Here is a 24,598-nt window from a genome sequence, read left to right as displayed (position 1 = left end):
GGCTTTGAAATTTGATTGCATCCCTCTTATTCAACCGACCTAGAACCATCGGACTTCCACCTCTTTCCAATAATGAAGGGCAAGCATTTTTCAGATGATGAGACTCTAGTTTCTGAAGAAGTCTCATCATCTGTAGAAGAAGTCGACTTCTACAAGCTAGGTGTTGACAGTTGCTTTAAAAGATGGGAGCACTGTGTGTCCCTAGGTGGCACCTATGGAGAGAAGGAGTCATAACTGTACCAAGTTTCATTGCTCCCAGTCCACAAAAAGTGGGTCAGGGGAAATCTTTAATGAACACCCCTTGTAACTTTACAAATAGCAACATTTTTAGACTTCATTACACTCCGATTTATAGAAAAAAGATGACAGTAAATGTGTTAGTTGTGCAAGAAAACCCTAAGTACACACCATGGTAACAGCTTCATTAGCCCCAAAAGTTGCAAAATTCATGCTAGCTTTCACGGTCTACTGGCTTTTTTTTTTTTTACTAAGAATTCAGTGAGCTAATATCTTTTGATGGGGCAGAGAAAGATTTAATCGTCACAACTGATCATTTGGATTTTATTGCCTCTTCATTTGCAATATAAAAATGTTAGTATTTGGGAAATGGAAGAAAATCCTTACTGCATGCATAATATTTCCTACATGCGTACCAACTCCATTTATTTATTAACAGAACCTATAACAAATTCTCCCTTCTTCAGCTATTTTTAAACCATAGCCAAGTGCGGTAAGATAAATCTCCTTTGGCCAAATAAGTTCCCAAGCTGCACAGTGAATCAGAACTGGAAACATTACAGAAGTAAAGTACATGTTATTGTACAGTAACTCATACCAACCCCAGCCAGCATGGTCAATACTCAAGGATGATGGGAGTTGTAGTCGTGCAACAATTGGAGGACTGCACTTTTGCTAAATCAGAGATAAAGTCTTGCATGTGTCTTCAAAAAATATATACACCCAAACTTATGCTTTCATTATTTAAATGAACCCTTCTGTGTAGCAGCTGGACTATTTCTGTGTCTCGGCTCATGTTTTCCCTCTCCGTCACCTTTCTGCCCCCATTTTAGGCACTACGAGTTCTTCTCGTCATGCAGATGCCACTGTCAATTTTTCTAGGCAGTCCATTTTGTTTTCCAGCACTTCCAAAAAACCCTGGACTCTCTTTTCCCCGTTGGCCCTTAATTCCTGCAAGAGTGTCCTCCGTCTCTGAGCATCTGCACAGGATGCAGACCCTTCTTCCTTCAGCTTCTCCAAGACGCAGGCCTTGTCAGTCTCCATCTGTTGCCACTTCCTCTCCTCCAGATATAAATCCCTGGCTTTCTGAAAAGGGGAAAAAATAATAATGATACATTGGTTTTTAGAATTACCTTAAAGTACAAAATCTGTTCTCATCTGCAGATTTTAAGGGGCCAAACTCTAATTTTTATCTAGATTCCACATGAATTATGTTTCTAAATCTTATGAGGTGCCTATGAAAAAGGGTGGCGAATACCCTGATTCTGTACAGATGAATTTGAAGCCATGTCCAGTTGATTTCCAGTTATAATTCCTTCCAAGTATACCTCAAAGGTAAATTATCATAATATCACAATCAAAAAGGTAAAAAGTCAGTATGTCATTATGTTTTTCAAATCTGTAAAATTATGCCATTTTTCCACATTGGAAGGTAATATAGATGTACTAAATCAGGCATGAGCAAACTTTGGCCGTCCAGGTGCTTTGGACTTCAACTGTTAGGAATTGTGGGAGTTGAAGTCCAAAACACCTGGACGGCCAAAATTTAGGCCATGCCTGTGCCAAAATTTAGGCCATGCCTGTGCCAAAATTTAGGCCATGCCTGTACTAAATGATGTAATCATCCACCAAACATAGGAAGCCCTTTATTTATTTATTTACAGCATTTATATTCTGGGCTTTTCACAGAACACATACATGGCAAACTTTCAATGCTGTAGGCATACAGGACAGGCTGATAGAGTTATGCGTCTCGGCATTTTTCCAACTTTGGCATACTGGAGGCTATGTTTGAATATGGTCACGGGGGGTGCTGCCGCTCTATCATATATGACAACGAGCCTTTTTTTGATCACTAACTTTTCCTGTCGTAGTCCCTGTGAAGTCCCTGGTAATCTCTGCGCCTGGAAGAAAAAAAAATAAACATTTTGAGTTCAGCCTAGCCCCGTCCACCCCCTCCCTCCCACCCTCGAGTATATATAGCCCGTGGGTGGGGCTAGGCAGCAGTTCTCTTAATCCGCCTCTTTGAAGTGGCTTGGGAACCTTCAGCTCTAGAACTTTGTTTGGACTGCTTTTTTCTGATCTGTCAAATTGGTTTTCGATCTGGACTGGCTTTCTACTCTGAGGTATTCTTCTATCCCCAACTATTGGACTGACTTGATTTCTCTTTTTTCGCTTGTGTCTGACTACTTTCGCTGCTTTGATGGCTACTACCGCCTTCAAAAAATGTATTGAGTGCCCTAACACTCTACCGGACACCGATGGGCATTCCCTTTGCCTTGCTTGCCTGGGGGGAAGCCCATCTTACTCAGGCGAGCGTTATTTGCCAGGCCTTTACGCCTCAGATCCATAAGAACAGGGAGTCTAGGTTGAAGGCTGCCTTATATGAGAAGGCTCTCCTTTCTTCTGTCCCGAGCAAACAGCCGGCTCCCATTGATTTTTTGAACTTACCTGCCTCAAAGCCTTCCCAGCAGGGGGCCCCAGCTCATAAGAAAGTCAAGAAGGTAAAAGACAAGGGCCCCCAAGATGGCCGCCCGTCTTTTTCGTCAGCTCAAAGTCCGGCAAAAAGGGCGGGAAAATCATCCTCGTCCCTTGCTTCTGCCTCAGGACAGCTTTCTCTCCGGTTCCAAGGAGAGACTGTGCTCCCCCTGCTGCCTCAAAGAATAATTGCACAGGGTGGTGATACTCCTGTCCCTCGCTCTGCGCATGCAGATGCTGCATACAACGCTCTTGAGGGACAGTCGACACCAGTGATGCCCACCCTGATTCTGCCCAGCGTCGATGATCGACCTCGGAGCCTCCCATGCCGCCCAATATGGGAGGCTCTCCATACTGCGCCGCCAGCTGCCCCGCACTCTGGGGACTTGACTGACTTGACTTGGGAGGGGTGCTGCCTCCATCTGCTGAGGCCCCTCCCACTGACGTAGAGGCCGCACCCCTGGTTCCTCCCACTTCCGCTGTCGATGTCTCCTCGCCGCTTGAAAGGACCTCACGGCAGGGGTTTGCAGCTCCCTGCCAACGGGATGACGCAGATGTCCTCGGACCCTCCTTGGGGAGGGTCATTTTCCGAGGCCGGCAAAGTATGGAGTGCCAACCCAGCAGGAGATCCAGGCATGGCAGGTCACCATTGCGGCCTCATGGAAGCCCCCGCAGGCGTAGATACCAGTCGGTATCGAGGAGCAGGGACCGCTCCTGTTCCTCTTCCTCCTCCTCGTCTTCCTCCTGTTCCTCCAGGGACTCCAGACAGAGGAGGGGCTCCCGATATTCACGCGCCTCCTCCTCGCGTTGGGGTCCTTATGGGCCTGCTCCCATGCCATTTGCGGGCTACTGGCAAATGGGCCCCTTGGGGCAAATGATGTATGTACAATTCAATTTTTTTTCTCAATGCCTAATTTTGACTATGCCTCTGCCGTCCCTCCTCCCCCCGTACCACCGAGGGCAATGGGTCCTGGGGCTGCAGGTCCTTCTCCTGTGCCTTCCTTGCCTACTATGATGCTTGGACCTCAGTGTGCTTCCTCTATGACTGTGCCTTCTACTTCTAAAATTGTGACTTGTGCTGCCCCTTCAACTGCTGCTTCTGCAGCTCTTCCTTGTGTTGCACCAACTTGTGTTGCTCCTACAACCATGCCTTCTGTTGGCCAACAGCCACAAGTGGCTCAAACTGTGCTTGCTTCCACTCAGCCCCATAATGAGACTGTGTTGCCCCCTGTGTTGACCAATGTTACAGATTTGCCTGAGCAAGGAACTATTGAACTGGATAACTGACTCTCATTCTGACTCTGACTCTGTTAAAGCTGCAGGGGCTGATGACAAGGGTACTGTCTTGCCTGAAAATTTTAATAAGTTTACGGCACTGATGGAGATAATGGGTAAGGAGCTGGATATTCCTGCCCCTAAAACTCCTCAACATGTTGATGTCCCTATGTTCCCTTCAGAGGAACAAAACACAATTTCCTCCACATTGCTGCCTATGTTGCCTTATCTGCTTAAATTAGCTAAGATTACTGATTACTGATATACCTCCTTCTGCTGCTCCTGCAGTCCCTAGGAGAGTGGACTCTATTTACAAAATAGACCTATCTTCGGCTAAATGGGTGGTTTCTCCCCCGAAACCTAACACTGTGGTGGCCGAAGTGGCCAAAACCAAACGTCCTAAGGGCGCCTTAATTACACCTCCCGATAGGGAAGGTAAAAAAATTGACTCTTTGGGCAATAAGGCTCATTTGTCCGCTGGCTTGTTTACTAGGATGGCTCATTATGCCACATATATGAGAGGTTATCAGACTTTTTTATTGACATGCTTCCCACTGAGGAACAGCGTCTCCCTTTAGCACTGCAGGCAGAAGCTGTGGCCCTTTCTAGGTTACAAAAGGATTTCGCTAAACATTTGGCTGAGATTGCAGGGAACTTGTTTGCCACTGCAACGTCTATTAGATGTCATGCGTGGTTAAGGGCTTCTAATCTATCTGAAGAGGGCAAGGCCCTTACCGAAGATCTACCTTTACATGAAGGGGGGGGGGGGGCTATTCAATCCTGAAACTGACGATACCCTCAAACTGAAACAAGAGGTCCGTCAAGTTGCCAACAAGTTTGGATACCCATGGCAGCCCTACTCTCAACAGAGGCAGAGATGGCAACCTACTTCAGGTTACTATCGTAAGGCATTCACCAATACTTATATGGGCTCCTTTAGGAATCGATATTCCAATTCCAACAAATATCAGAGTGGTCGCAGGGGTTCCTTCCCCTCAAAATCAAAATTTCAACTATTCCAAAATAAGAATAAGGCACAACCAGCCTCAAAGAAGTGTCTTTGATGTAGTCTCGGTCATTGAAGTTCAGGAGTCCCAGTTTTCTGACACCAACCTTTACCCGGTTGCCTCAAGTTCCTTAAGACCCTCTACCGTTTATCCACCGGAAGTTTCTCCGGTGTTTGGTGACAGATTATCTCTATTTTATGGGGTTTGGTCCAGCATCACAACTGACAAATGGGTTCTTTCTATTGTTAAAGACGGTTATGTTATTGAATTTGAAAAATTGCCTCGTGTGGGCCAAGTTTGAGTTACTCCTATTATTATTATTATTATTATTAGCTTTATTTGTACCCCGCTAGCATCTCCCGAAGGACTCGATGCGGCTTACAAAGGCCAAGGCCTCAATACACAACATAACAGTACAAAACCTAAAGCAAATTAAAAACAATTAAAGCAATATAAACAACAATCAATAAACAATACACTAAGACACAATAAAACTGGGCCGGGCCAGAATAATGGGTACAGAATTAAAAGTGCTGATGTGACAGGTGGTATGTAAGGATTATAGGGTAAGTGCAGTGTGCAGTGTGCGGCAATCTTAATTCTAACAAAGTGCTTCTGGGACTTGGTATTGGAGATTTCTATTCTGGAAAGGCACATCAGAACAGCCAAGTCTTCAAGTTCTTTCTAAAGACTGCCAATGTAGGGGCCTGTCTAAGATCTTTGGGGAGGGTGTTCCAGAGTCGGGGGGCCACCACAGAAAAGGCCCTGTCTGGTGTTCCCACCAAATGCGCTTGTGACACGGGCGGAATCACGAGCAGGGCCTCTCCGGATGAACGAAGTGCATGCGTGGGTTCATAAACGGAGATGCGGTCACGCAGGTAGGATGGTCCCAAACTGTTTAGGGCTTTGTAGGTAAGCACCTGCACCTTAAATTGGGCTCGGAAAATAAACATCAGCCAGTGGAGGTCCTTGAATAGAAAGGTTGACCTCTCCCTGTAAGGAGCACCAGTTAACATCCTGGCCGCTGCCCGTTGGACCAGTTGAAATTTCTGAGCCATTTTCAAGGGCAGCCCCACGTAGAGCGCATTACAGTAGTCCAATCTAGAGGTGACCAAGGTATGGACCACCCTGGCCAGAACAGCCTTCACGAGGTATGGTCGCAGTTAGTGCACAAGTCTCAATTGTGCAAAAGCCCTCCCGGACACCGCCGACGCCTGAGCCTCAAGCGTAAGAGATGAATCCAAGAGGACTCCCAAACTGCGGACCTGTGGCTTCAGGGGGAGTGTAACCCCATCCAACACAGGTTGCCACCCTATACCCCGATCAGGTTTACAATCGACCAGGAGGCCCTCTGTCTTGTCGGGATTGATCTTCATCTTGTTCCTCCTCATCCAGATAGACACAGCGGCCAGGCACTCATCCAGAACCCGGGAGGCCTCCTTGGAACTGGGTGGAAATGAGTAATAGAGTTGTGTGTCATCTGCATATAGGTGGCACCTAACTCCAATACTCCGGATGACCTCTCCCAGCAGTTTCATGTAGATGTTAAAGAGCATGGGAGACAAAATAGAGCCTTGCAGGACCCCACAGGCCAAAGGCCAGGGGTCCGAGCAGGCATCTCCCAGCTTCACCATCTGGGATCGACCCTCCAGGAAGGATCGAGCCATGACAAATACCGTGCCCCCAAGACTCATCCCAGAGAGTCGGCCCAGAAGGATACCATGGTCGATGGTATTGAAAGCCGCTGAGATGTCCAACAGAACCAACAAGGTCACACTCCCCCTGTCTAGCTCTCTACGGAGGTCATCCACCAAAGCGACCAAGGCTGTCTCAGTACCGTGACCAGGCCTGAAACCAGACTGTGAGTGATCTAGGTAGTTGGTGTCATCTAGAAAGCCCTGGAGCTGGGAGGCAACCACCCGCTCCAGCACCTTACCCAAAAAAGGGAGGTTGGAGATTGGTCTGAATTTGTTCAGCACCGTGGAGTCAAGGGAAGCCTTTTTAAGGAGTAGACGCACCACAGCTTGTTTCAATTGAGATGGAAAAAGCCCTTGCTCCAACGATGCATTGATGATAACCACAAACCAATCAACCAACCCCTCCCTGGCCGATTTAATTAGCCAAGATGGGCAAGGGTCTACGGCCGATGTGGTTGCCCTCACAGCCCCAAGGACCTCTTCCACAGAAAAACAAGCCTAAAAGAATCCCACAAAATCGGACAAGCAGATGCCTCAATCACCTCCCCTGGCACTGTGATGAAATTGGAGTCGAGCTCAAGTGTATCTGAGCGACCTTCCCTGCAAAATGGTGTGAGAACTTGTGACACCGAGTTGCTGGGTCGTCGAAGGTCTCCTCCACCACAGGTGGCTGAAGGAGTTCCCCGACAACCCGAAACAACTCCGATGATCTATTTGCTGCAGACGCTATGCGGATAGACGTGAAAGACTCCTTGGCTACCGGTATAGCCACGGTATACGCCCTAAGAGAGGCTGTAGCCTGTGCTCGGTCAGACACGTCCCGAGAGCTCCTCCAAATGTGCTCTAGCTCCCTTCTCATATGCTTCATCACAGCCAGCTCCTCGGTGAACCAGGGAGACAGCATGTCATGACGCAACATGATGGGGCGTTCGGGAGCAATCGTATCTATCGCTCTGGTCATTTCCCTGTTATAGAGATCGACCAAGATGTCGACAGAATCTCCAGGCTCCATGGCAGGAAGAACCCCAGGATTCCTCGGGAATCCCTCCGGATCCATCAGTGTCCTGGGGTGGACCATCATAATTTTTCCTCCACCCCTGCAGAGGTTGAGGGTCGCAGAGAGTCTAAAACTGACCAGATACTGTTTTGGATGTTTTGTTCTTCCACTCTGATCATTCCACTGTCCGCCACAAAAACTAGGTCGAGTGTGTGTCCAGCCTGATGGGTAGGGCCAGATATAATTTGTGATAGTCCCATGGTCATCATGGCAGCCATGAAATCCTGAGCTGCACCAGTCAAGGAGGTCTCAGCATGAATGTTAAAGTTTCCCAGCACAACCAGGCGCTGGGAGACCATCTGACCACGGTGATAGATTGCCGATAGACAACTGCGACCCCTCCCCCCCCCCAGCCTGGCCTGCTGATGCACTCTGAAGCCCGGTGGGCACAGCTGAGTGAGATTTACTCCCCCCATCTCATCCAACCAGGTCTCGGTAACGCAAGCCAGATCCGCCTCCCCATCCAGGATCAAGTCCTGAATGGCAGCGGTCTTACCATTGACGGATCTGGCGTTAATCAGCAAGACCTTAAGACCAAGGGGGCTTCCATGGGGCCTACCACTTCCTACCTTCTCCAGGGTCGCAAGAACTCTGTTGCACTTCTCCCTGGGACATTGGTGACCAGCAAAACTCCTCCCCCACACGACCTGAATGGCGTCCCCCTCCTCCAGCCCCCCCCCCCCCCCACATGGTTGGAATCTGTGGCTAATCAGCTTTCAGAAGAAGTAAGGCTGGAGTATAGTCTCCCTTGGATTTCAGGTAGGGATGCTTCCGATGTTAAACTGGAAAGAGACATCAAGGGAACTGAGTGGGCTGAACAGGGGAAGTGCTCTTGGGCGGGAAAGTGTGGCCGATTGTGTAGGGACAACTGGAGCAGATGGGGTTTTGAATTGAAACAGGCCAGGAGGGGAGGCCCTAACCGGGGAGTTATTTGTGGAATTCTCACAGGGACCTGATGGAACAAGGCGAGAAGGTGCCACTGTGTCAACAAGGGGGCGAATATGAGGGTCTACAACTACCCTTCTGATAGAAATGCCCCATTTCTTTAGGCAGGATCGCATTGCCAACAGCTCGTCGAGCCATAAATTGTCCTCCAGTGTAATTAAAAGACACGTGGAGCGGTCAAGTGACTGATAGTCCCTCCGCAACCAGGTTATGGCTTTCAGTCTTATTTCCCATGGTCTTTTTGATAGGATTTGGGCCAGGGAGTCACAAACAGCCCTCCTAGAGGTCCATCTGCCTCTATTGATCATTAAGTGAGCAACCTCAACCGCAAAATTGTCTGTCATTTGGAGATGTTGTTCCTGGCCACAAGCTGCGGTTGGCTGAGCAATAGAGTCTGATGTTAAATTAGCAGTTGTCCTCTGAATGTCCATAGATGTCATCCACCAATCCAAGATGTTCTCATTTCCATGCATACCAGACAACCCTCCCTTTCCCTCAGACATCTCATAGTCAATCCCTTCATCTAACCCAAGGTCCAATGAGCCTTTCTCTCCATTTAAACACAAGTCCTCAGTCAGATCTGCACATGGAAGATTGTCTGCCCTTGTGAGATCGAATTGCACTGGAGTTCTGATAATAAGGGCAAGTCCTCTAAAAAGGAGATCCATTTTATCATTCAGAGTCTTACGTTGAAGCGACAAAAGGTTGAACGATTCTCCCAAGAGATTGCACAAGTGCGATAGATTGTTCTTCACATGAGGCTGTGTTTTAACCATTCCTATGTCAATTCCTATCACTGATACCACTCAGCACTACAACACCACTCTACACTTGCCACACCTCACTCACAAATGACTCGCATCACAAACAACCACTTCTCCAGTCACTCCACAGCTTCACACACTCTCCACGTTCTTCCACAGATTCTCTCACCAACAAACACGAACCTTTGCACTCTCTCACCAACATACACAACCCTATACCATCCACAAATCTTCCTATGCCTTCCTATGCCTTCAACAGTTAGTCTCATGTACTCTTGGGATCACTTCACACAGAACGCCTATCTAACCCTGTCCTATGCTATCAATCTCTTATGTGTAATCCTATTTATTCTCTCCACCTCCTGTCACAATCAACAACCAGCACATACAACAACATACAACATACAGCCAGCTATAACTACCACAAACAGCTAATAAGAAAAGATCTGTGCCTTTGCTTCAGGAGGTTGAAGCATTGCTTCAAAAAGGTGCAATTTTCCCTGTTCCTCCTTCAGATTTTCCCTTGTGTTTTTTCTCCCGTTATTTTCTAGTTACTAAACGTGGTGTTGGGCTCCGCGCTATTCTGGATCTCAGGGCCTTAAATAAATACGTTTTGCCCAAGAAGTTTCGTATGGTCACTTTGTCCTCCATTATACCATTATTGTCGGGAGATGTCTGGTTTGTCACCATTGACTTGAAAGATGCGTACTTCCATCTTTCTATAGCGCAACACCACCATAGGTTCCTCTCATTTATGGTTGGAAACAGGGCTTATTGCTACAATGTACTGCCATTTGGCTTATCCTCAGCTCCATGAGTGTTCACCAAATGTAAGGCCATAGTCGCAACTCATCTCCGCAGTAGGGGGATAATAGTGTACCCTTATATTGATGATTGGCTTATAGTTTCCAATTCCTCTGACCATCTACAACATCATGTCTCCTTTGTTTTGTCTTTTCTTCAGTCTCTAGGACTTGTGGTGAATTTGGAAAAGTCCTCCCTCACACCTACTCACCAGATTCAATTTATTGGGGCTCTTTTAGATGCGGTCACCAAGAGGGCCTACCTCCTTTCGACCGTTTTTTGCAATCTGCAGGAACTTATCAAAATGACATTACACTCCACCCAGCTGTTGGCCCGACACTTTCAGGTTTTACTGAGTCACATGGCTTCCACTACTCTGTATGCCAGGCTGCGATTATGACCTCTCCAGTCATGGTTCCTTTCGGTTTTCAACCCACTCAAGAATAGTCCTCACACCAAGCTTTCCCTTCCTCCATGTGTCTGCCATTCTGTTATGTTGGACGGATGGCCGTTGGGTCTGTGCGGGCCTTCCTTTTCATCTCCTTCAATCTGCCATTACTATGACTACAGACTCTTCCCTTATAGGCTGGGGTGCACATGCCCAAGGATTCACCGCTCACAGTGTTTGGTGAGCAGGAGAGGCTTCTATGCACATAAACATATTAGAACTTCTTGCCACAGACAGTCTTAAAATCTTTCAAAAAGCTGGTTCAGGGAAAGATATTACAGGTTCTGACTGACAACACCACGGTCATGTACTACCTCAACAAGCAGGGCGGTACGCATTCCCATCCCTGACTCTGCAAATTTGGGATTGGTGCATACTGAGAGGTATTCATCTTTTAGTAACACATGTGCCCAGGGAGGAGAATGTGCTAGCGGACACTCTCAGCAGGAATCCACTAGCAAATCACGAATGGTCCCTCAATTGGGAGGAGGTCCACAAGCTATTCCTGGCTTGGGGCTTTCCAGAGATAGACGTGTTTGCAACCAGCTTCAACACAAAGTGCAACCGATTCTGTGCTCGTCATCAAACCTCTCGAATAGCGGGTTGTCTGGGGGATGCTTTTCTGATAATTATAAGTTGCTTACCTGTAACTGTAGTTTCCTGAGTAGTCACCTGTGAATTCGTACATTTGGTATCTCTGCATCTGCACAGTGCAACTTACGGAACCTTCTAGAAAGTAAAATGGGACATTTTAGCCCTCAGCTAGACCCGCCCATTCCCCCCCCCGAGTATATATAGCCCATGGGCGGGACTAGCCGACAGTTCTTTTCAGCCGCAAAAGCAGCTAGAAGTCGTGGCATGATACTCAAGGGGAGGACGGGGGGTATGTACGAATTCACAGGTGACTACTCAGAAAACTATTTACAGGGAAGCAACTTATAATTTCCTGTCGTAGTCACTGTGAATCGTACATTTGGTAGATTAGCAAGTTACTAACTCTGGCTGGCGGGATCATGCCACCACCGAAGAAAGTACCACTCTACCAAATTCCAGCTCCTTATTAGCAACCGCATCCACCTTATAATGGGATACAAACATCAAAGGGGATGCCCAAACAGCCGCCCGGCAAATGGCCTCCAGCGGCACTCCCTTTAAAAAGGCTGTAGATGTTGCCATTGACCTAGTAGAATGTCCCCTGACCTGCAATGGCAACTCCTTGCCTATCATGCGATAACATAAACAGATAACTGAAACTATCCAGGAAGAAAACTTTTGTGATGACACCAGAAGACCCAACTCATCCTTGCGATATTTTATAAAAAACCTCGGTGTCTTTCTAACATGTGCCATCCTATCAACATAGAAAGCAAGTGCTCTGTGTACATCAAGTAAATGCAGAGATCGCTCCCTGGGTGTATTCGGATTTTGGAAGAAACCTGGCAGTACTAGTTCCTGGGACATGTGAAACCGTGTTGCGACCTTAGGTAAGAAGTCCACATCAGTCCGCAGAACTGCTCTATCCCTATGAAATTTGAGATAGGGAGGGTCCACCTGTAGGGCACATAATTCACTTGATCGTCTGACAGATGTTATTGCCACAAGGAAAGCGGTCTTCCATGACAAGAAGGAAAAATCAATCCTTGCTAGGGGCTCAAACAGCGGTTTCACAAGACAAGATAGCACAACCTCTAGACTCCACGATGGAGCAATCGGAGCCACTGGCGGTCTGATTTTGGCAAAACCTCTCAAAAAGGTCTTGACCAAGGGATCAGCAAAACATGAGGGTAAACCTGATTTATGTCTGAACCATGAAATGGCAGCTAAGTAACATTTCAGGGAAGAGTGGGACAAGCCCAAGTCTGCTAAGGACACCAAAAAGTCTAACACAACAGACGTGGAAACAGTAACTGGGTCAAGACTGTTAGAATGGGCAAAGGAACTAAACTTAGACCACTTATACAAATAAGAGCGTTTTGTAGAGGCCCTGTGCACAGCCTCAATAATCGCTAGCACTGGAGTTGATAGTGTCTCGAAGGGAACTAGAGAGTCACTCCTATCCTCCACGCCGCAAGCTAAGCAGGGCCCAATGAGACCCTGGGAATGTGCCCCCCAGCCCTTGAGGGAAGAATCCATAGTGATAACACGGGTAGGGGAAGGAGGGTGAAAGGGAAGTCCCGCACACACCCATAGTTCATCCCTCCAACAGCAGAGGGACAGACAGCGACAGGCAACGTGAGCTGCACAGAGGTTGTCCGTGATGGGGTTAAACATTGACACGAACCAAGACTGGAGGGCCCGCATGCACAGCCTGGCATATGGGGTAACAGCCGTGGTAGAGGCCATGTGTCCCAACAGGACCTGCACCTGTCTGGCCATTGCAAAAGGGGAACACATGACCTGTAGTACAAGCTCCCTCAGGTTGGCAAAGCAGTCTGCCAAGAGGAAGGCTCTTTGAGCAACTGAGTGCAGCGTGGCACCGATGAAATCGATCCGTTGAGAGGGGGACAGGGATGACTTGTCGATGTTGACAACAAGGCCGAGAAACTGGAGAAGGGACAGAACACAAGAAATTTGAGTTTGAAGCTGGTCCCGCGGCCTCAAAACGATCAGCCAGTCGTCAATGTACGGGTAAACCATCACACACACCCCCTTGTGCGCAGATAGGCGGCCACCACTGACATGCATTTCGTGAACACCCGGGGAGCTGTGGATAGCCCAAAAGGAAGGACGTTAAAACAATAAGCCTGACATCCCACCATGAAGGCGAGAAATCTGCGGTGGTGGTGTGCAATAGATAAATGAAAGTACGCGTCCTTTAGATCAATGGTGGTGAACCACGTGTCCTTAAACAACAAGGGCAAAATGGAAGCAAGAGTAACCATTCTGAACTTTTTTGGTCGGATATGTTCATTTAGATGTCTAAGATCGAGGATGGGACGCAGCCCACCTCCTCGTTTGGAGACCAGAAAATAACGGGAGAAAAAACAGTAAGGAAACATGGAAGGGTCCAATGGAGCTATTGCTTCTTTATTTAGTAACATCTTAATTTCTTCTAAGAAGGGGCCCGACGGCAGGGTACATTTGATATGTCCCACTCTTGGTTTATCAAAGAACTCAATGTTATAACCATCGGCAAGGATAGACAACACTCATTTATCTGTAGTAATGGTGGCCCAACCCTGGTAGAAAGAGGAAAGTCTATCTTCAAACTGGGGAAAAACTGCAGGCGAAGAAGCCTGAATAACAGGAGCTGAATCTTTTGCAACAGGCAAAGGAATATCATGCGGCCCACGTGGATCCTCTGAGGCATGCGCGTCAAAGATGCTTCTTGGGGCCCGTCTGATTCTTGGATCTGTTTCCAAAGGGTTGGCTACAGGACCTTGAGAAATAGGGGGTCCTCCTCCCACCTTGGAACCTGGAAGAGTTATCATTCCTGTTCCTAAAGGGACCTCCACTGGAATTTCCATAATTCCTACGGAAGGTGGTGGCTGGTAAATTCCATTTTTGACGCTGTTGGGTATAGGGTTGCCACAAGTATCCAAATTTACCCACTGCCTGTCTTACGTCTTGTTTCTGTTTCAGCCTGTCATCAGTTTGCGGATTAAAAAGGCTGTCCTTGTGGAAGGGAAGGTCCTCTGCGAGGGCCTTCCCTTCCTCCAACAAATTTGAAGCACGAAGCCATGCATGTCTCCTCAATGAGGTAGCGGTAGAGAATAGATTGCCCGCAGCCTCGGCAAGGTGCTTGGCAAAATCTTTCTGCATCTTCGACAATGCAAGGCCTCAGCTTGCAGCGCCCTAGGGAATCGCTGTTGGTCTGCTGGCAGTAAATCAATATAAGGCAAGGTCTGATAACCACTAGCAAAGGTGGCATAGTGTGCCATCTGGGTGAATAACCCTGCGGAAAAGTGGGCCTTTTTCCCAGAATGTCGATTTTCTTACCGTCCCTATCAGGGGGCATGGTGAGGAAATTCTTTGGACACTTTGTCTTTGTTACTTCGGCCAGCACCGTGTTAGGTTTAGGTGGGACCGTGACCCATTTAGCAGATGACACATCAATTTTATAGAGCGAATCCAACCTACGGGGAATTGCAGGGACAAAAGCAGGGGATGAATCTGATATCTTAGCCAATTTATGGAGGTATGGTAATACCAGTAGAGGGGAGGCGGGAGTCACCACCTGTTCATCGGAAGGGAACATGGGGTCCTCCACGTGTTCAGGAGGTTTAGGGGCAGGGATGTCTAAAGCTTTTATCATCCTGTCAATTAGCGCAGCAAATTTGTTGACATCAGCTGGATGGATAAAAGAAGTGCCATTGTCTTCCCCCTGTTGAGCAGCATCCAGAGGTTCTTGCTCAGAGTCAGAGCTATCTAGCTCCCCCACCCTATGCCCAGAGTTCTCAGGCCCCATGGGAGTAGAGTCACCTTGTAAGTGAGTTTGAGAGGCAGTCAGAACATCAGAGGTGTCAGCAGGCCGGCTATCCTGGTTGCAGGCAGGCACTGCAGCATGATGCTGGGATGAGGTCGACACAGCAATAGTACTACACAAATTTAAATCAGTATCATTCAACACAACAGAGGGTCCGCACAAAGCAGCCCTTCCTGGAGCAATCTGGGTGGATGTAGATGGCCTCTCGCTGGAGGCTGATGAAGCAGCTACAGAGGCAGCTGCAGTCACTGTCGTGGATGGAGCTGGTAAGGTAGGCATCGGCATCGCAGGCAAAGGGGCCTGTACAAACACCATTTGGCCCGAGGGGCCCATTTGCCAAAAGCCAGGGCAGGGTGGAGGCCCCATGGGGGGGGGGGGGGCGATGCCATCAGGAAGACCTCGAGGACCTAGACCTTCTGCTCCACCTGGAGTATCCCGAAAAGGAGGAAGTGGAAGATGTGTGCCTAAAATACTCTTGATTTTATATATACATATTAATTATTCCTCTTATTAATTATTTTCTCTTTATTTATTCCCTCCTGGATTTTATTAATTGAAGTGCAGAATTTAAAATAACTTAGCTATAAAAGTACATGAATATTCTTGCATGCAATAATTTTTTTGCACAGATTTGCAGTAAAGCTAGGATGTCCATGGGATAGAGCAGGAAGCTTTTGGGGAAAAAACTCATTTGAATTTTTAAAGTAGATTTTGGTAAATTTTTAGTTAAGTAGTGGAAAAACCCAGTCAAGTCTTGACACATAAACCTTTCCAGTGAAATTGTACAGCTGCCAAAATTGGAAATGGGCAATAAGGGTTTCCTAAATTTTCAACCAGGCAGATTTCTGTAGATAATGTAACTTTTTCTCACCTGCCCACCCTCTAACTTGCTATCCTACCTGCAAAGCACTGTAATTCATCTGGAACTGAAGGATAGCTTCCCATAAATTCCAGAAAGGGTATTCTGGCCACAACACAGCTGGAACACTAGGCAAGAATAGGATGTCTGAGGAAAGAAAGACAAGGATGTTAATAGATGGTCCATGAAAGAGGAAAAGGGGTTGAATTATTACTATTACTATTATTATTATTAATATCCCACTTTTCTCCCCAAGAGGACTCAAGGCGGCTGGAATACCTGGAACAACTTTCCAACTACTGCCAAATCTGTTTTGCCTTGGTTCAAACTAGAGCTTGGTTCAAAACTAGAGCTGCGCTCAGTCCATCAATATCCTGGGTTGTGCATTATAACATTTTCTGCTAGAGGATCCAAATTATTCATGTATTTCTTAAAATTGAGCCTTTCAAAGTAGATCCTGCTGGTCAACATAGGTAAAGTACAAGTAAAGGTTTCCCCTGATATTAAGTCTAGTTGTGTCGGACACTGGTGGGTGGTGCTCATCTCCATTTCTAAGCTGAAGAGTCAGTGTTTTCCGTAGATGCCTCCAAGGCCATGTGGCCAGCATGATTGCAGAAGTGGTACCTATTGATCTACTCATGTTTGCATGTTTTCAAACTGCTAGGTTGGCAAAAACTGGGGCCAACAGCGGGAAGGCACCCAACTCCCCGGATTTGAACCACCAACCTTTCGGTCAGCAAGTTCAGCAGCTCAGCGGTGTAACCCATTGTGTCACCGGGGGCTCCTTAGTGGTATAATAGTTAAAGATAAAGGTTGTCCCCTGACATTAAGTCCAGTCGTGTCCAACTCTGGGGTGTGGTGCTCATCTCAATTTCTAAGCTGAAGAGCCAGCGTTGTCCGTAGACATCTCCAAGGTCATGTGGCCGGCATGACTGCATGGAGCGCTGTTACCCTCCTACCAGAGCGGTACCTATTGATTGATTGATTTTATTTACTTCACTTGTATACCGCTCTTCTCAGCCAACAGCGACTCAGAGCGGTTAACAACCAGTATCAACAATACAGTACAAAATCATTAGTCATTTAAAACAGTAATATCAATTAATTAACATCAGGACATCAATACAACAATACAGGAAAACAACAATCCATCACGTCTCATCAATAGAATCAGCATCGGATCTCGTTGTCCATTAATCCATATTCCAGTAATCAATCAATTGCACTGTTTAGTTGATAGCCTGTTCGAAGAGCCAGGTCTTCACTCTCTTCCTGAATGCCAATAAGGAGGGGGATGATCTAATGTCTGTAGAAATGGCGTTCCACAGCCGGGGGGCCACTACTGAGAAGGCCCTGTCTCTCGTCCCCGCCAGACGTGCTTGTGAAGCCAGTGGGACCGAGAGCAGGGCCTCCCCAGATGATCTTAACGTCCTAACTGGTTCATAGGAGGAGATGCATTCGGATGTAAAGAACCCTTACCGTTTAGAAGCCAGGGTGCAGGGCCTGGAAAAGCATGTAGGTCTAGAAGGATAGGTAATGGGCAAGGCAAAGCATCAGCGGCCATTTTAGAGTAGGGAAGACGCCATCTTAGAGAGTTTCAGAGCAGGGGGCATGGCCTAGTCAAGAAGCCAGCAGGGAATGGCCGGGATTGGTGGAGAAAAAGGGGGCGGAGTTTAGGAGACTCTGAGAGGGAAAAAAGGAGCATTGTAAGTTATAGAGAGTTGTTGGAGTTTGGGGGTTTGAAGAGAAAGGGAGTTTAGAAGTGTAGTGGTGTTAGAGTTAGGAAAAAAGGCCTAAGTCTGGCCAGGAGTTTGCTAGCAGGGTAGCTAAAGCAAACTGACAGCTATTAGGAGAATAGCTGGGTAGTAGCAGGATAGAATCAGGCTAGATTTATCTGGGCTACTGAATAATCTCTGACAGAGACACAGTCCTGTTGGGATTCTTGTATTGTTTTGGAGGGAGAGAAGAAACTCTTTTGTAACAAAGATAGAACCATTCTTGTAACCATCATGCTTTTAAGACACAATTTTCTGTAACAGCCAAGATATTGAAGCATTTGTACCCATTCTAAATAATAAACTTTGTTGGTTATTGTTCATCAAAACCTGACTCGTGTGCCTCAAAGTTTGAAGATCCCAAAAGCATACCTTCAAAGTAAATAACTCTTTTAAAATTTGGGTAACCCTTGACCATTGATGGTCGCTCTTAGTATTGATGGCAGCATTGATTAGTGATCTGAATAGATCTTTATAATTTGGTGGCAGCGAGTGAGATCTGATATATTTGATTTTTATAATCAAATAGGTCGGGCCAGAACCGTTTAGGGCTTTAAAGGCTAAAGCCAGCACTTTGAATTGTGCCCGGTAGCAAATTGGCAGCCAGTGGAGCTGGCGCAACAGAGAAGTTGTATGCTCCCTGAGTGCCGCTCCTGTTAACAACCTGGCTGCCGATCGTTGGACCAATTGAAGCTTCCGAGCAGTCTTCAGAGGCAACCCCACGTAGAGAGCGTTGCAGTAGTCTATACGGGATGTAACCAGAGAGTGGACTACCGTGGCCAAGTCAGACTTCCCAAGGTACGGGCGCAGCTGGCATACAAGCTTTAGCTGTGCAAATGCTCCCCTGGTCACTGCCAAAACCTGGGGTTCCAGGCTCAGCGATGAGTCCAGGGTCACACCCAAGCTGCGAACGTCCGTCTTCAGGGGGAGTGCGACCCCATCCAACACAGGTTGTAACCCTATATCCTGTTCGGCCTTACGACTGACCAGGAGTACTTCTGTCTTGCCTGGATTCAATTTCAATTTGTTAGCCCTCATCCAGACCGTTACAGCGGCCAAGCACCGGTTCAGGAGCTGAACAGCCTCCTTAGAAGAAGGTGGGAAGGAGTGACAGAGTTGGACATATCCGCGTACAAATGACATTGTACCCCGAAACTCCGGATGATCTCTCCCAACGGCTTCATGTAGATGTTGAACAACATGGGAGACAGTATTGAGCCCTGAGGAACCCCACAAGACAATGGTTGTGGGGTAGAACAGGTGTCTCCCAATAACACCTTCTGAGAGCGGCCCTCTAGGAAGGACTGGAGCCACTGCAAAACAGTGCCTCCAAGGCCCATTCCCGCGAGGCGTCCCAGAAGGATACCATGGTCGACAGTATCGAAGGCGCTGAGAGGTCCAGCAGAACCAACAGGGACACACTCTCCCTGTCTAGTTCCTGGTGAAGATAATCTTCTAAGGCGACCAAGACTGTTTCAGTTCCATGTCCCGGCCTAAAGCCAGACTGTGCCGAATCCAGATAATCCATGTCGTCCAAGAATACCTGGAGTTGTGAAGCCAACACACGTTCCAGGATTTTGCCCAAAAAGGGAAGATTGGAAACAGGCTGATAGTTGTCGAATTGAGTGGGGTCCAGTGATGGTTTTTTCAACAGTGGTTTTATTATAGCTTGTTTTAAGCTTGCTGGAATATTGCCTTCCCGAAGGGAGGCATTAACTACCACCGTTACCCACTCGGCCAATCCCCCTCTGGCTTCCTTCAAAAGCCAGGATGGACAGGGGTCTAGGATGCATGTGGTAGGCCTCATTCCTCCAAGTATCTTGTCCACATCCTCGGGTTTCACCAATTGAAACGAATCCATCAAAACTGGGCAAGCAGATGCTCCAGCTACATCCTCAGAGACTGCCGTTAATATGGTATCCAGGCCAGAGTGGATCAAAGTGATTTTGTCTGCGAAGAACCGAGCAAAGGCTTCATAGCGAGCTGCTGAGTTGCCAGGGCTCCAATCCTGAATGGTGGGATTTAAAAGGCCTCTGACAACTCGAAACAGTTCAGCTGGACGGTTCTTCGCAGACGCAATAGTGGCCGCAAAGAAAGATTTCTTTGCGGCCTTTATTGCCGCGGCATATGCCCTTATTTATTTATTTATTTATTTGCTTTATTTTTATACCGCATATTTCAGCCAGACAGGCGACTCTATGCGGTTTACAAGGTACAAATTATTAACAGTGTTAGTGCAATTAACATGCAACAAGTGCGACAAACAGGATTAACAACATCAACCCACAACAGTTAACAAAACAGAACAGGACAGTCAACACACACAACATAACGCCTCAGTGAAATCAGATCCGTTCTCATAATCCTTGTGCCATTCCTATGTTCCATTTACCGTCTTCCGTGATTGATTGCACTGTTCAACCAAATGCCTGTTCATAAAGCCAGGTCTTAACCTTTTTCCGAAACGCCAGCAACGAAGGTGCCTGTCTGATGTCTGCCGGCAAGGCATCCCATAGCCGAGAGGCCACCACTGAGAAAGCCCTGTCTCTCGTCCCCGCCAAGCGCGCCTGTGACGCAGGCGGGACCGAGAGCAGGGCCTCCCCAGACGATCTTAATGTCCTTAGAAACGACACAAACCGTGCTCGATTTGGCTCGCTCGGATCCGAACGCCACACGCTCTCTAGTTCCCACTTCATCGCTGCCAACTCCTCGTTGAACCAAGGAGCTGGTTTAGCTCGGCTACTTGAGAGGGGATGTTCTGGAGCAATCGTGTCTATTGCCCTAGTCATCTACCCATTCCAGAGAATGACCAGGGCATCAACAGGATCACCTACTGAGGTGGCGGGAAACTCCCCAAGAGCCGTCAGGAATCCATCCGGATTCATAAGCCTCTTGGGGCGAACCAGCTTAATGGGTCCCCCAACCCTGCGGAGGTTAGGAAGTGTAGTGAGTCTAAATCTGACCAGGTAGTGGTCTGTCCATGGCAACGGAGAGATGGTCAGCTCAACACCGCCACCGTGCTCCCATCCCTGACAGAAAACCAAGTCCAACGTGTGCCCAGCACTGTGAGTGGGGCCAGATACCCGTTGGGACAGCCCCATGGTTGCCAAGGACAACATGAAGTCCTGAGCCGCTCCTGTTAGGGTAGTCTCGACGTGTACATTGAAGTTCCCCAGCACAAAAAGCCGCTGGGACTCCAATGCCAAGCTCGAGACCACCCCTGCTAGTTCAGGTAGGGAGACCGTGGTGTAGCGATCCACTCACATTTGCATGTTTTTGTACTGCTAGGTTGGCAGAAGCTGGGGCTGACAGCAGAAGCTCATGCTGCTCCCCGGATTTGAAGCTGTGACCTTTCGGTCAACAAGCTCAGCATTTTAACCTACTGTGCCACTGGGGGCTCCAGTTATATAGTACAATATTGCATAGCACAATATTACTAATATTGTGCTATGCTAATAATACAATATATTGTATGTACATATAATATTGATCATTATATTATTATGTAATGCAATATAATACTAATAATAATACAATTAATATAATAATTACCTATTATATACTACATGTACTGTTGCGGAACATACGTTACCCGAGATCATTTAGAGCACAATCAGAGAGGAAGGAAATGGAGACAGCAGTTGATTTCAGGCATTTACTAGCAAGCTTGATAGGGCGTTCAGAAAGCAATATCTGACACACCCTGGAAGTCAGACTTGCTTCAATATTTATAGCAGAAAACCACTGGTTCATACATGCGCAGAAATGTCTTGACATTTACACAGTACAATCATTAACAGGTGTCCTTCATGTATAATTGCCAAGAACAAACATTTGGCAAGGTCATGATGACAAACATTCACCCACTTTATATAATAGTTAACTTTCTACCCCTTATTTCCAGATGACATGTTCAATTGGTACTTAACTTCCTTGATCTCTTTTTTTTTAAATAATTTTTATTGAGGTATATTCATACAGGTATATAGGTAAAAAAAAAAGGAGGGACAAGGGGGATTGGTAAAGTCAGGATTAAAGGTAAGGGGGCAGTTGAAGGGATAAATTGGGTTGGGTAGAGGAGTGAGAATTGGGTTAGGGGAAGAGGGTGCGGAGAGTGTATAGGATCCAGGGGGAAGGGAAGGGAGGGCGGGGTTATGGGGGGGAAAGTGCGGGGGGTCTTCTGACTTCCATAAGCTCCTTCTCTTTGGTTCCGTCTTTTTATTTTCTTCCTTTTTCTGAAAAACTCATTCTTCCTCCTCTTTTGTGTCTTTCCTATCTTGGTCTTCTGTTAGATATTCCTCATATGGCTTCCAATCCGTTCTTCTCATTGGTTTTCCATATGAATCTTTTAATGCAAACGTCAATTTTTCCATATCTTTAATTTCTTTCATCTTACTTGTCCATTCCTCTTTTGTGGCTATTTCTTTCTGTTTCCATTTTTTTGCCAAAACTATTCTTGCTGCTGTGATACAATAATTGAACAAAATATCCTTATTCTGATCTAATTCCAATTCCTCATCTATTATTCCCAATAAAAAGTATTCTGGTTTCATGTGAATCTTTGTTTTTAAGATCTTTTCGCATTCTTGTTTTATCATTTTCCAGTATGTGCTAATTATGGAGCATGTCCACCATACGTGGTAGAACATTCCAGTATGTAATTCACATTTCCAGCATTTATTTCTTACAGTATCATACATCATGCCTAATTTTTGTGGCGTCATGTACCACCTATAAAAAATCTTTAACCAATTCTCTTGCATATCAGTCGAATAAGTATATCGGATCTTTTTTGTCCAAATTTGTTCCCATTCTTTGTATTGTATTTGTCTTCCTATATTTTTAGCCCATTTAATCATACATTCTTTTATTATTTCTTTTTCGGTAGCCCACTCTAATAATTTATTATATATTATTGTTATATTTTTTTTCTTTTTCCCTAAAATTTGGTCCAATATGGCTTCCTTTATCATAAAGCCTAATTTTTTGTCTGAATTGTAGTATTCTTTAAGTTGTAAGTATTGGAACCAGGATACGTTTGTAAATTGGATGTTTATCTCTTCTCTTGTCTTCAGTTGTAGTTCATTATCTTTTTTCTTTAATACATCTTTATATATTGGCCAGTTGGTCCATCCTAACAGTCTTCTTTGTTTCGCTTCTAATGGTGATGCCCATAGTGGTGTTTTTAGATACATTCTTGTTTTATATTTATTCCAAATCTTTATTAACGCTGCCCTAATAAAGTGATTGTTGAAGTTCTTTTCTTTTAGTGTTTGATTGTACCACAGGTACGAGTGCCACCCAAATCTGAGGTCAAAACCTTCAATTGTTAATATTCTTTCTTTTTTCAATGAAATCCAATCTTTCACCCAAGAGAGTCCACTTGCTTCATAATATAATTTTAGATCAGGTAAACCCATTCCTCCTCTATTCCTTTGATCTATCATGTTTGTGTACTTGATCCTTGGTTTCTTGCCGTTCCATATAAATTTCGAGATCTCTTTGTTCCAATTATCAAATAATTTGTTATTTCTAATTATGGGTATGTTCTGGAAGAGATACAGCATTTTTGGTAGGATATTCATTTTTATTGTTGCAATTTTTCCCAAGACTGATAAATTTAAGTGTTTCCAATTATTCAAATCTTTCTTTATTTCAGTCCATTTAGCTTCATAATTGTTCTTTAATAATTGAGAATTTTTAGCCGTTATCCAAATTCCTAAGTATTTCATTTTTGTGCAGGTTTGAACTCCTGACAGGTCCTCCAATATCTTTTGTTTTTCCTTAGACATATTTTTTGTTAGTATCTTTGTCTTTCCCTTATTCATTTTGAAACCTGCTACCCTCCCGAATTCTTCAATAACTTTCAGCCAATTTAAAAGGTTTTCTCTTGGATCTTCCATTATGCATATCAGGTCATCTGCGTATGCCCTGTATTTGTATCTTTGTCTTCCAATATTCAGTCCCTGGAGTTGCTCATTTTCTTTGATGTTTCTCAGTAATATTTCCAATGACATAATGAAAATGAGGGGTGATAAGGGACACCCCTGTCTTGTGCCTCTTTTGATTGTAATTTCTTTAGATGGTATACCATTCACCCAAATTGTCGCCTTTTGCTCATTATTAGGCCTGTCGGTTTTAGTTCGTTAATTCGTTATTTCGTTAATAAATCTTTTTTTTGCCATATCCGACGCGATATCAAAACATATTTTTAAACCCGGAAGGGTTTAAAAATATCGAAGCAGCAGCCCCATGTATTTTACGAGCTTCAGCTCGTGTCGTTAATGGCATGGAGGCTGCTGACTGAGTGGTGCTGCAGTGCTGGTGCCTGGGAGCCAATCCGGCGCTCCCAAGCACCCCAGCAGTGCACCGTGGCTGCTTTTGATTGGCCGGGAAGGCCTTTAAAAGGAGCTCCGCGCGGCCGCGGAGCTCATTGCTTGCGCGGAGGCGAGGGAGGAGAGGTGTGTGGGAGGGTTGTGCTGCAGTGCTTGGTGCTTGAGTGGCTTGGAGCAAAGACTTGGGTAGACTGACTCTTCTGTTGGTGTGTGCTGGGTCTTCTTGGTTGTGTTAGATCGTTTGCCCTGACTCCTGCCTGCCTGTGAGCTGTACATCAGGGCCAGCTGAGTTTTTTTCCATTTTTGAATATTTTCTAAAATACCTTTCTTCTTTTATTCTAAAAAAAAACTCAAAAAAATTCTAAAAATTTTTAAGGCTCTTCTGTGCCTGTGTGGTCTAGTTGGTCCCTGTTTCTGGCTGTGTTTGGGCCACACCAGGGCCATTTTTGGGTTCATTTCCCATTTCTGACTATTTTTAAAAAATACTTATT

At 46.1% G+C, this 24,598-nt stretch overlaps 1 pseudogene; it reads right to left on the bottom strand.

The window, feature by feature from the left end:
* Positions 1–554: 554 nt before the first annotated feature.
* The window catches only part of LOC137095624 (dehydrodolichyl diphosphate synthase complex subunit DHDDS-like), a 74,427-nt pseudogene continuing 50,383 nt past the window's right edge, over positions 555–24,598 (bottom strand).

Source organism: Anolis sagrei, chromosome Y (genome assembly GCF_037176765.1).
Source record: "Anolis sagrei isolate rAnoSag1 chromosome Y, rAnoSag1.mat, whole genome shotgun sequence".
Taxonomy (NCBI): domain Eukaryota; kingdom Metazoa; phylum Chordata; class Lepidosauria; order Squamata; family Dactyloidae; genus Anolis; species Anolis sagrei.
This window is presented reverse-complemented; position numbering and strand designations above follow the sequence as displayed.